The following is a 13709-nucleotide window of genomic DNA, read 5'->3' on the forward strand; positions in this document are numbered from 1 at the left end:
GCACCATACATTAACCCGCCAAGGTCGCTGATGTTCCACTTGTCGCAGCCATCGTGGATTTTGCGTTGCCCAATAGTGCATATTATGCCGGTTTACGTTACGGCTGTTGGTTAATGACGCTTCGTCGCTAAAGAGAACGCGTGCAAGTAATTGTCATCATCCTGTAACTTCTCTTGTGCCCAGTGGCAGAACTGTACACGACGTTCAAAGACGTCGCCATGCAATTCCTGGTGCATAGAAATATGGTACGGGTACAATCGATGTTGATGTATCATTCTCATCACTGACGTTTTTGAGATTCCCGATTCTCGCGCAATTTGTCTGCTACTGATGTGCGGATTAACCGCGACAGCAGCTAAAACACCTACTTGGTCATCATTATTTGTTGCAGGTTGTGGTTGACGTTTCACATGTGGCTGAACACTTCCTGTTTCCTTAAATAACGTAACTATCCGGCGAATGGTCCGGACACTTGGACGATGTCGTCCAGGATACCGAGCAGCATACATAGCACACGCCCGTTGGGCATTTTGATCACAATAGCCATACAAAATACATCAACACGATATCGACCTTTTCCGCAATTGGTAAACGGTCCATTTTAACACCGGTAATGTATCACGAAGCAAATACCATCCGCACTGGCGGAATGTTACGTGATACCACGTACTTATACGTTTGTGACTGTTACAGCGCCATCTATCACAAAGCGAAAAAAGTGGTCCAACTAAAACGTTCATATTTCTTTGCGTACTACACGAATATGTCATAAAAATGGGGGATCCTATTTAAAAAAACGCAGTTGATATTCGTTTGACCTATGGCAGCGCCATTTAGCAGGCCAACCATACAGCTAGACGAGTTTCGTTCTTTGTAGTTTTTTCGTTTCACGTTGATTTCGTGAGATATTTGGCCCGGTTACAATCAATGGACCACCCTGTATATGTAAAAATGGCGTACAGACTCAGACACACACACACACAGACACACATATAAAGTATCATCTCCCATCCCCCTCCTCCAATCAAATCCTAGTATTTTAACAGCCATTACAATGAAAAAAATAATTACAATGTAGCGCCATTGCTAAAAAGGTATTCGACTTATGTTTTGCAGTATTTCCACTACTAAAATTGTCGCACATTTAAAAACAAACCTGAACTGCGTAAAAGAATGACAAAGTTATTGTCAGCTGCGTTTTCATTACCGATTACAATAAATCATTTATCAACTGGCCCACAAGACATACGTGTGAATTTCACTTGATGTTGTACATGATTCCCAGCTGAATATTAGAATTAGTATAAACCACTCTTCATACATAGTGAAAAACCAGCATTAGTTTATACAATGTAATTAACAAATTAGGTACACATGGTTGTCGAAGATGAGTTTTATCTTAAATACTTTTCTGCAAAACTTCATAATAGGCGAAATAAAATCAGCTTTTCATTTATGTATCTGTTCTCTGCTGCCGCCAACAGATGGATGCATTAGCAGACATTCAAAACAAATGATGAAATTAATTATTTAGTACACCTGTGATGGATGTCACAATATTCTTTACAAGGCTAAAAGTCTGCGAAGATGCACCAGCAACACAGAAAAGATACATATTTGTCAAATTGGCATCGAAAACCTGACTGTAACATGACGTTATTCTATTTCTATATCTAAATACATTTGGTTTAAGAAAACTAACAGACAGTTAGCATTTAAAGTTTGACTTAAAATATCGAAACTAACATTGCTAGGCTAACAGATTATGCAAACACAGATACTAACAGGCATTCTGAATGTAATTATTTAGTTAGACACAAGGTTTAACGCTCTCAAATTAGATGTTTAACTGTTACAAGAGTATCTAAATACATAAAGAGATCATTTTGATGCTTGAGCTATCACCACTTAACGTTTTCCGCCTATAGATTAGGAGGGTTGACGATAATGCATCACGAGAAAAATATGATTGATTTTACTGATTGGCAGTTATTACAAATGACTGAGCCCAGTCGAGGCCACGTATGTAATGTACAGCTGAATTCAGAAATCTGGCCCTCCACAACATTTACCAGAGGATAGAGTAGATGCAAGAAACACAAAATAACTACAAACCAATTTTTACATGTAATAAAAATAATACTGACATATTTTATACAACTATTTATTTTTGGAGAGAATGATGGTCAGAGATCATTTTACAGGGTGAACAATATTTCCACCTGGATGACTTCTCAGAGTGTCAGTCATTCCATTCTGAGGTGTCAACTATTGATGAAAATGATCATTTTACAGGGTCACAACCATTCCCTCTTTGGTGGCCTCCACACCCTGTACCTAGGTGACCACTATTCCTCTCCCCAGGTAACCACCATTCGCATTGCACCCCCCCCAGGTGACCACCATTCCCCCTTGGGCACCCCATTCTGCTCTCCTAGGTGACCACCATTGTCACCCCACCCTTGGTAGCCACCTTCCCCTTCTCCCTCCACCATAAGTGAGCACCATTCCTCCCCCCCGGTAGGTGACCACTATTCCCTACACCATAGATGATAGATGACCACCACTCCACCCTAGATGACCACCATTTCCACCTCCTTGGCCCAGGTGACTGGCTGGAGTTAAATGGATAAAAATGCAAGGTCATCAGTCCCTTCATCCTATTTGTATCGAACCAGGAACAATACTCAGAAGAAGGACACAAAAGGCAAAGCCTGGGAAGCATTATTGTGAGCAAGATACAATAATACAGAGATAAAATCAAGGAGAAGTAGGACGGGAGTGAGAGGGATAAGGTGGGTGAGCCACTCTGCCCAGAATGCAGCTGGATATCCCTGGAGAATGGAATGCAGTAAGACATGGCATGCAGCAGGAGATGCACCCTCTGCTTCCCACCAGCATTATCTCACCGTCTGTTACCCCAAGAAACCGAGCAAATGCAGACAATATGATAACACTTTAGGAATGATAAAACATGAAAAGTGGCGAACATAAAAGAAAAAGGAAAATAAAAAGATAGTGAGGGTAACGGTCTGACCAGACTGCCAAACAAGAGCCACCGTGGGACCTGTCAGATAGAGCAGGAGAGGTGTGCCCCTTTAACCACTCAGGCAGTCAATGAGGGCAAAGTGCTCTGCCTTACAGAGACAAGTAGTAAACACCTCCACAGGTGAAACATAAAACCTGGTCAGTCACATTGCCATCATCTGCTGGCACCAAAGGAAGCTTGACATGAAGTTTAAGATATCGCCGCCAAGCAGCCAAATCTGGGCAGTCGGGTAGGATGTGGGCCACCATCAGGTGGGCACCACATTGTCAGTAAGCTGGGTATTCACATTGGAGAATGTGGCCATAGGTCAGACAAGTGTGGCCAATGCATAGTCGACAAAAGACTGTGGATTCCCTGCAGAAAGTGTGAAGGAAAGACTGCCATGGAATCATGGTCTCCTTCATTGCCCTCAGTTTGTTGAGAGAATCCAGTGAGGATCATTCCATGCTCCAGACCTCCATCAGCTGATGTTGTAGAGTCGATCGAAGGTCCAGTTCTGGGGGCCCCATTTCCAAAATCAGCATCCTGGTAGCCAATATTACCAAATGGTTTACATGTTCATTCCCTGAGATCCTAAAATGTCCAGGGGTCCAAACGAAGACGACTGGTCATCCAGTTTGATCCAGTTTGGAAAGAAGATCTTGGATAGCTGTGACTAATGGGTGACAAGGAGAGCTGTGGCCTACAGCCTTAAGGCTGCTCAGGGAGCTGCTAGATTAAAAGCATCTTGCCTATGTAAGAACGAGTGTGGCTAAGGGCTTTGCCACCAGTTCAACCATGAAAACATGGCATTCATTTGGCAATGAGTGTTGCTCACTGCACCTTGCATGTGTGTATGCAGAATCAGTTTATCCATCGACTGTTGAGCCCTCAGTATGTACCTCTTCCAAACCCAGAAATGCATCGAGGGCAACCAGACACAGATGGCAAACGTCATGGAGTCAACTGAATCTTTTGGTCCAAAAGATAAGCTGACACAGGTCCGAGGTTGGGGTACATGCCATGGGGCTGTATGCCCTGACAGGAAGCGACATTGGGGGAAATTTGAGTTCAGAGCAGAGACACTGTCGCCTAGCTGCAGTTGTGACCCCAGTTCTCGGACTCTGTTGTGGGAGGTTGACCTTCCAACTAGGGAAAAGGATACAGTAGTTGGGATGCTTAGAGGAACTGTGAACATGTGTAGCGTAACTGGTGCCTGATCTGTAGTGGAGGGACCCCAGTCTCCACGAGTAGGCTGTCCACAGGGCCAGTTTGAAAGTCTCCTGTTGCAAGTCAAAACCCATGGTGGTGTACTGGGTCCAGTGATCACAATGCTTAGGGCATATGCTAGACTCACATAATCAAGATGGGGCAGAATCAGGAATCTGTAAAGCTGCCATAGGGTAGTATGGTCTGCACCACAGCTGGTGTTACTGAGGCAACGAAGTGTATTAAGGTATAGCCAGCATATCTACTTAAGTTGGCGAAGTTAGGGAAGCCACATCAGCCAGATATTGAAGACAAGTCCAAAAAAAACGATGTCTCCACCAAAATGAGTAATTTGTCAGCGAGGTGAGGTTCTGGTTGTGGATGAACAGTTTGACGGCGACAGTTGTTCATGAACTGTGTCTTGACGGTGGCAAACTGAAAGCAGTAAGTGAGGACCTATGACTGCGTCTTTTGAATGGTTCCCTGCAGTCAGCGCTCAGCAACATTCACACTAGACGAGGAATAGTAAAAGCCAAAATCGTTAGCATACAAGAGGGTGATGCTATGGACTCCACAGCTACTGCTAGACCGTTGATATCCATTAGACAGAGAGGGACAGCTAATACAGAAACCTGTGGGACCCCATTCTCTTAAATATGAGAGTACTGGGGGAAGCACGAACACGAACCCAGAAAGTATTGTGCGATAACAAGTTGTGGACAAAAATCGTAAGCAGGCTCTGGTGACCCCACCCATGTAAGGTAGGAAGGATGTGGTGTCATCATGTGACGTCACAAGCCTTTTGTAGGTCGAAGAAGACAGCAATAAGGTGTTGACATTGTTCAAAAGCTGTCTGGATGGAAGACTCCAGGCAAACCAAATTACCGACAGTGGAAGGGCCTTGGCATAAACTGCACCGGGATGGAGCCAGAAGGCTTTGAGACTCAAGGAGCCAACACAGCTACCAGCTCACCAGGTGTTCGAGCAACTTAAAAAGAACATTGGTGAGACTAATTGGGTGATAAATGTCCAGCTCCAGAGGATGCTTACCCAGTTTCAGTAGTGGAACGACGATGTTTTTCCACCATTAAGATGGGAACGCACCCTCGCTCAAGATACAGTTGGTGATGACAAACCACTGACAGGTGCTTGAGTATTTGGTTGTGGATTTGATCTGGCCCTGGGGCTGTATCAGGGCAAAGAGCTAGGGTACTGAAGAATTCCCATTCACTGAATGTAGCACTATAGGGCTCCAGGTGGCATGCAGTAAAAGATAAGTGCAATCACTCCATCCGTTACTTAAGGACACGAAAGGCAGGTTGATAGTTCTCAGACACAGATGCTCGAGCAGAATGAAGAGCAAAATGTTTGGCTACAGCATCTGGGTCTGTGAAACCAGCACCATTCAGTAAATACCAAGTACACCTGTAAAGTACTGGTATCCAAACTTGGGAAGGAAGCATTATTTGGTCCAGTGGTTGAGAAATACCGTTTGTGTTATACCATCGTTTATCGTTCACAGTTTACCATTTGCCGTCAACTGTTTGGTAATCCATTCCGGTTTTCAAACCGAGACCCATTCCGTTTCTTTAATAAATGGAGATCCGGCCAGTTTTCGTAAATGGTGAGCCATTCCGTTTCTTGGTTACCGAGGGGAATCACGGTCACCTAGGTGAAGAATGGTGGTCACCAGTAATGTAGCTAGGGCGGGAGAGGGGGTATTGTGGGAGAGGGGAGAAGGGGTGTTTGGCCCACCCCGTGTACTGCGGCGAGATAAAACGATGAGTAAAACTGAATTTCGTTTTGCTGTAATAACTAAGCAGCGTTATTTTTTTCTTTTGATTAACATTCTGTTCGGGTTCACGAGAAAAGCTAGAATACTGACAAATATACAGCCTGTCTATGTAGCTACAGTGAGCTCCGCTCAGTGGTATTTGCGGGGAGAGGGGAAAGATACATCTATACCCGGGCGAAGACTGTACGCTAAGGCAGAAATATCTCACAGAACTAGAACAACTGTGGAAGAGCATTTTAAAGACGCTCGCCTTTACATGCTGTACAACAAGGTAACAACAACAACGCACACGGTTCACGTGCCACACTTCGTACCACGGTTACCGCAATGCATTCTAATAACCGTGCTTCGTACCAGACAATAGATCACTACGAATGGCAGATGTGATGTAAGGCACGAAGTACAACGACTTCTACGGAGTTGAACTTCATCGTTTGTCCTCATTATAAACCGTAACGGACACCCTAATCAGTTCTTATTTTCGTAGCTCTGTGGCTCGGTCGAGGTTCCTCAAAAATCGTCGTTGCTCGTCGGCTGTTTTATTTCTCGCTTCTTTCGTGTTGTGATCTGTGACTGACGTGAAGTGAATCATCGTTATTTCGATAGTGTATTAGAAAAGAACTGAAAAGATGTCTTATAGAAAACTAAAACCAAGATAAGTGGACCGGATAGTTTAATAATTTGTAACAACATTCATCAATGATGTATACATGACCGTCGTCGCTTCAGGAAATATGATATAATTCAGGATGAAAAATATAGCCACCATTTGCGCTTGGAAAGGAATTTATTTTTGGCCGGTTTCGGTTAACATTAGCTATTTTCAAAAGCTGTATGAGAAAGATTTATCACATGTCTGTGCGAGGGCAGCGTATTCACACACATAAATCATAACAGAAATGGTAATAAACACTTGTTAGTTAACTATACGGTGCTCAGCTCGTGCGTTCTACAGACCCACTTCTCTTAAGATTTATGTGTGTGATTTATGCTGCCCTAGCAAAAACATGTCATAAATCATCTCATGTAACTTTAGGAATTCGATGGCTTGTGCTACCCGAAACCGATTGCAACATTACCATATTATTCTTGATATGTGATGTTACGCATCGTAAACACGCGTGTCAAGGAAAATTTCATTTCATTCGAGGAAATAAGCAGCTATGCGAGCCACCTTTCTGTTGGGCTAAGTAAGTGAAATTTCCCAAGGTACAGTCACCCTTTGAGGACAGGTATCCCTGAGGAGAGGCCATTGTTTAGGATTTAGGAAGCGGTAGTGACGTACTGCGCTATTATTTTTCTGTAAACTAAAACATCATGTTTTTGTGGCGGCGTTCGTAGCGACAAGCAATTCGCTGTAGAAACGGCTTACGAAGTCACCGCCACACTTTTAATAGCGGGCCGACCGGTCCGCTGGAACAGTGAACAGAAAGATGAAAACCCAAACACTCTGATTAAATAAAAGTCGGTACTTATCTTTATTAACGAAGATACAGAAACACAGTAGTGAACTCCGTGTCTACAGAAATCTGTCTAGTTCGAGTCGGAGCGGCTAGGTCAGCGTCGGCTGACGACAAACAACAACTCTGCTGCGATGAACACACAACTGACTAGCAAGTACACAATTCGGTGGCGAGTATACAACTGAGCGGCGAATACAGAACTGTCCTAGCGCTCGCGACTCCAGCGCTTAAGAAACCAGAAGCCAGCGATGGCGCGCGCAGACTTGCGGCGATTTCCTGTCTCGCTGGCGCTGCTTATGCGGACGGCGTCCGGACTTTGATGCTGCCAACCTTTTGGCAGCGGGCTCGGGTGGCATTACTGGCTAGGATATAACACATGTAGTATCTGTTTGTTACTGCCTTTCAGCATGCTTGTTTCACGAAGTACCTAAAACCCATGTTCACAGTATATACGAACAACTGACAGAGAATGCGACTGTCCCTATCTGTTAACATGGGTAGAGTATTTATTCATTAAAAACGTGTATTTATTATAATATGTATAGCTACTTATAATCGTCCATACAAATATATTTCGAATGTATAACGTCGGTTATACTAACTGAGAGCCAAAAAATTAGAAGAATAAATGTGCCTCGAGGAATTCATGTATCTACAAGAAAAAGCGGATTTCAGCAGAGAAAAGCAAAAGAGGCTAAAATTGGTGCACTTCTGGGCATGTCTGGAGCCATCTTCAAATATATTACGAAAGCTGACGATAGCCAAAGGTCATCAAAAGAAACTAATTCTCACAATGCTGCAGGAATGATTCAGATATCAGCTCATCTTCAGAAGGTAGCAGCGATATTACAGAAATTATGATAGCCCAGAAAAAACACTGAAAATGATGTGATATACTCACAATGTTACTACTATAAGAGACTATAATAACATGAATGGATCACTTCAGGACTTGATAGATCTCTCATTGGAGCGTACTAGTTCCTGAAAATGTTTGCGCTGCAATCATAAAAAAAAGGAAAGTGGATATTTCCGAAACAGATAAGGGCTGTTAAACATTGTATCTAGGCACGGAACAAAAAAAAAAGTAATGTGTGGTATCTTTCAAAAGAATGGTTTTATAAGGTGAGAATAACACAGTTACCGTGAAAAATTCTGCGGTCTTGTGTGGTCTGCTCTTCTATAACGAATCACCTCTTTTGTTTATCCTGTCATTTATTTGCTGTCACCAGTAGTACTATTACACCATCTACATTTATTACCTGATTTCAGAAATGATGGAAACTGAATCCTGAAGTGGCCGACCATGTAACTATAAATGAACATGTGGAAAATCATTAGAAGTGGAAAACTTTGGAAGTGAGCCTAAAATTGTTTAAAACAATAGATAACATAGCCTTGCAATTAATGGATACTGAGGAACCGAATCCGAAGCATTTTTTATGTAGATTATCGGATGTATCTGTTTCTGGCTAAACAAAACCTAGTGTTTAGTGGGCATGATGAAGAAAAGGGCTCTACAATTAAAGGAAATTTCTTAGAACTAGTCAAATTATCAAAGTTTGATACTGTCTTGGAAGAACACATCTTGAACTTGCAATATGGTAAATCACAAAAAGCATCTTATTTGTCGTCAGAAGTAAGAATATTTTTATAAATGTTTTAGCAAACCACGTAAGATAAAAACTCGCCAACGGAATTAAACCATCTAAGTATTTTGGTATTATGTTTGATAGCACAACTGACGTTTCACTCACTGATCAGATGTCTGAGCGATTTTTTTTAACTATTAGTAGTTTGAGGCAGTAAAGAAGTATTCCTTACTTTTTCCTTCATAAGGAAAAAAACAGCCGCTGATCTAAGTGACGAAATTCATAAGAGGCTGGAAACCGACTCTTTAAATGTATGATGTGTCGATCTCAAGGTTTTGACAATGCAGCTCTTACGAGCGGCGTACGTGGAGGAGTACCCGCTGTTATTAAAGCTAAAAGTAATAATGCCGTGTCTGTTATTCAAATAACTTATGTGGCCTGCACAAAATAAATGTTGTGTAACGTTTTCCGGAGCGATAGAGACCATCTTTACATTATTTCCGCTTCCACTAGCCTCTGGTATGCTATTAAATGTAACAAAGGACCTGTTATAAGACTCGATAACGCTTTAGGCTCCTCATTATGCTACAGTAAAAGTACTGATAGAAAAATTTGATGGAGCTGTCGCTGCAGTTTACTGATTATGTGATCACCTAGGAAATTGAAACACGAGAGGTTCTGCACACAATCTTATGCCTACCGTATGTAATCTCACATTTCTTTGCTATCTTTACTTTTGGAATGATTTACTAGGAGAAGTAAACTGTACTCACGTTGCACTGCGAAGTTACATCAGTTACCTATAACTTCGTCTTCATTGTTGTTGTTGTTGTGGTCTTCAGGCCAGAGACTGGTTTGATGCAGCTCTCCATGCTACTCTATCTATCCTCTGCAAGCTTCTTCATCTCCCAGTACCTACTGCAACCTAAATCCTTCTGAATCTGTTTAGTGTATTCATCTCTTGGTCTCCCTCTACGATTTGTACCCTCCACGCTGCCCTCCAATACTAAATTGGTGATCCCTTGATGCCTCAGAATATGTCATACCAAGCGATCCCTTCTTCTAGTCAAGTTGCACCACAAATTTCTCTTCTCCCTAATTCTATTCAATACCTCCTCATTAGTTGTGTGATCTACCCATCTAATCTTCAGCATTCTTCTGTAGCTTCTATTCTCTTTTCGTCTAAACTATTTATGGTCCACGTTTCACTTCCATATATGGCTACACTCCATACAAATACTTTCAGAAACGACTTCCTGACACTTAAATCTATACCTGATGTTAACAAATCTCTCTTCTTCAGAAACGGTTTCCTTGCCATTGCCAGTCTTCATTTTGTATCCTCTCTACTTCGATCATCATCAGTTATTTTGCTCCCCAAATAGCAAAACTCATTTACTACTTTAAACGTCTCATTTCCTAATCTAATTCCCTCAGCATCACCCGATTTAATTCGACTACATTTCATTATCCTTGTTTTGCTTTTGTTGATGTTCATCTTATATCCTCCTTTCAAGACACAGTCCATTCCATTCAACTGCTCTTCCAAGTCCTTTGCTGTCTCTGACAGAATTACAATGTCATCGGCGAACCTCAAAGCTTTTATTTCTTCTCCATGGATTTTAGTTCCTACTCCGAATTTTTCTTTTGTTTTCTTTACTGCTTGCTCAATATACAGATTGAACAACATCGGGGATAGGCCACAACCCTGTCTCACTCCCTTCCCGACCACTGCTTCCATTTCATGCCCTCGACTCTTATAACTGCCGTCTGCTTTCTGTACAAATTGTAAATAGCCTTTTGCTCCCTGTATTTGACCCCTGCTACTTTCGTCTTTATACTGACCACAATCAAGGTCATAGTTAAGAACAGTCAAAAGGTCTCGCTGCGAAAAAATCTGTGGAATACGACTTTCCAACAGAAAGACGAATTTGTTGTAAGAAACGAATGGCTGGTGAACTGGCCACCGTTGCAGGACTGACTCTTCGTCTGCTGTCGGTTATCCTGAGAAAAATCTTAAAACTGAACTCATCGCAGTGATTCGCTCTCTGTTGTACTTCCTAATCATTGCGAATCTTACTCTCACCATGTCTTTTCTGCTTATTTTGGTATTATAGTTTATTTGTCTGACCAGAAATCCTTTTCTTCCCATTTCATTCATGTCTCTCTCCCCCCCCCCCCCCCCTTATCCACACTGTATCTAGATTCAGCCTTTGTATTTCTTTTTCAGGGTTCTAGCTTCCCGACCACATTCAAACTCCCAACTCTTACGTTACCCTTTCGATGAGTATTCATCCTTTCGTTGAGTATCCTCTCTTTTTTTTCATGGTTGCGTCCCCGTTGGCTGCCCTTTCTCGGAGATCCAAATGGTGGACGAACTAAGTCGGAATCTTTTGCCAGTGGAGTGATCCTTACGGTACTTTTTCCATTACAGGCAAGTGCTGTGTATAGATCACGTATATCTTTAATGTATTGGTTTCCATTGTCGTTTTTAATTCTCATGCCGTTTATCATTGCCGATTCTTCCGCCCGTTATGTATAGTTTTCGCACCCCCGAGGGCAAGATGTTGCCCCGAAACTCTTGTCAGCTCCACCGCATTCTTTGACACGTTGGCAGAATGATGGTGACCCGTTTTATTGGGAACCTTCGGCCGCTATTTCCGATGATTTTATTTAAAGATTTAAGCACATCTTATGCTGGGACCTTCGGCCGCCATTCCTGGCAATTTTAATTAAAAATTTATACTATGTAGAGGTTCGAACCCGGGACCTAGGACGTATATTGTACTACAATCATTTACGGTACCCCAAGACCACGGGTCCAAACCTGCATAATGTAATTTCAATAAAGGATGCTGTCTAAAAAGGCAGAACATGATAGCAATACAAATAGCCGAAAAGCGATACAATCCAAAATACCAAAAACCAGTACAAATAGCCGAAAGGCGATAGCAATACACATAGCCAAATATCGCTGCACTCAACGAAACAACAAAGGAACTCCCGCCTCCCCCCCCCCCCCATGACAACATCCTCCAGCAGTACTGTCACTGCTCAGAGCTGACGGGCGGTGTGACGGACCACGAAATAATAAATATTTTTACCTCTATGCTAAACATCAGTTCTCATTTGTATCTATCTCCAACGTCTCATAAGTTCTGTATAAATAAAGCTGTGTTGTATGTAGAGAGACGTTAAATCACTTTCTAAATGCTCTGACACAGTTTCTAATACAGAGACCCAGGAAAAGCGTCAGGAATTGCTGGGACGTCTACGATAATTCAAGAGAACTTACACATCCATTTCGTGCGACTAAACCGCGGAATTTCTTCGTTCATTATTGTAATGTATCAGCTATTTCGCATGTACTCTAGCATTTGGAGCATTATTTGATTAGAGAGAAGAAGAAGAAATGTTAAATTACTTAACATCTCCAACGTAGCACTGCACAGCTGACCTCTAACTAGGAAGCTTAACATTAAAGCTTGTCAACTGCTGCCACCTGTTAGTGACGCTACAATTACAACCAAACTTGAGCAAGGTTACTGAAGCAACCGTCACTCGATGTTGCAACGTAAACGAGAGATGCAACATTTCGACGCTACATGCTTCGTTAATCAAGTAAATTCGACTCACGATTTTACGCACAAAAAGAGATTAATTAGTTAGCAGTCAATATCAATTAAGTTTGGCAAGTTTAATGACCTTGAGCAACGCTATCCAAGATTTACTGGACGACTCGCAATACGGTCGACTTCTTGACATGTAAAGACTGTACACACTATGGCGGGCGTGATCTCTACAAATTAGAGCAATCACCAATTTGATTGCCACCAGTAACACGCCAATAATAACAAATTGTTGTTACCGTTTTACAGGTTATATGACTCTGATCGCGTAACTAACTGATCATAAGCAATTAGACAATTGGTTTCGTCTGCAAAACATCGTTACTCTATACAGGAGAGTATAGATTAAAAAGCAGTATAGAATCGTTATTTGTTGTCAGGCCGCCAGTCCAAATCGGACAACTAATTTTGAACCAGATATTAATAATTTTAAACTGATGAGATTCATTACGTAAGATGGAACCGTTTAGCATTTATCTCAGAATAGATGCACAAAATCAGTCACTGTCAAAAGCTTTTATACAGCTCTCTACAATGAGATATTAACAGACTAGCGAACATCTGCCTCACAACGTTTGATAACTGAACTGTCTAGCTTTGAAACATTGAAAGAATAATCCTCCTACAATATCCATTCAAGCAGTGACCAAACCTACAACTAGAATAGGGGAGGGGGATCTTCTGAAGACAGTAACACATGGCAACACGTCTGGAACACTCAAATCAGAAATACATTATTCAAAATTCAACCTTGGTATCACTCATTTACTAATGACTTCAAGACAGAATGGAATAGTATGTTAATGTTTTATTCGACAAGTAAGTTTCGGTTCATATTACGCAGTCTAAGAAACGCAGTATTTCTTTACATTTACTGGAGACTTTACACAAACTTTTAACATTTCAGTTATTGTATAATCAGGTAATTAACCGCTTCAGTTCTAAATAATTTTATTGGTTCAAAATCACGGCCGGTTTCGAGCAATTAGATGC

The 13709-nt window shown here is 41.8% G+C and overlaps 1 pseudogene; it reads left to right on the forward strand.

Moving 5' to 3' along the window:
* Positions 1-1947: 1947 nt before the first annotated feature.
* LOC124606165 lies at positions 1948-9538 on the forward strand (annotated as a pseudogene).
* Positions 9539-13709: the final 4171 nt, after the last annotated feature.

Source organism: Schistocerca americana, chromosome 3, assembly GCF_021461395.2.
Source record: "Schistocerca americana isolate TAMUIC-IGC-003095 chromosome 3, iqSchAmer2.1, whole genome shotgun sequence".
Taxonomy (NCBI): domain Eukaryota; kingdom Metazoa; phylum Arthropoda; class Insecta; order Orthoptera; family Acrididae; genus Schistocerca; species Schistocerca americana.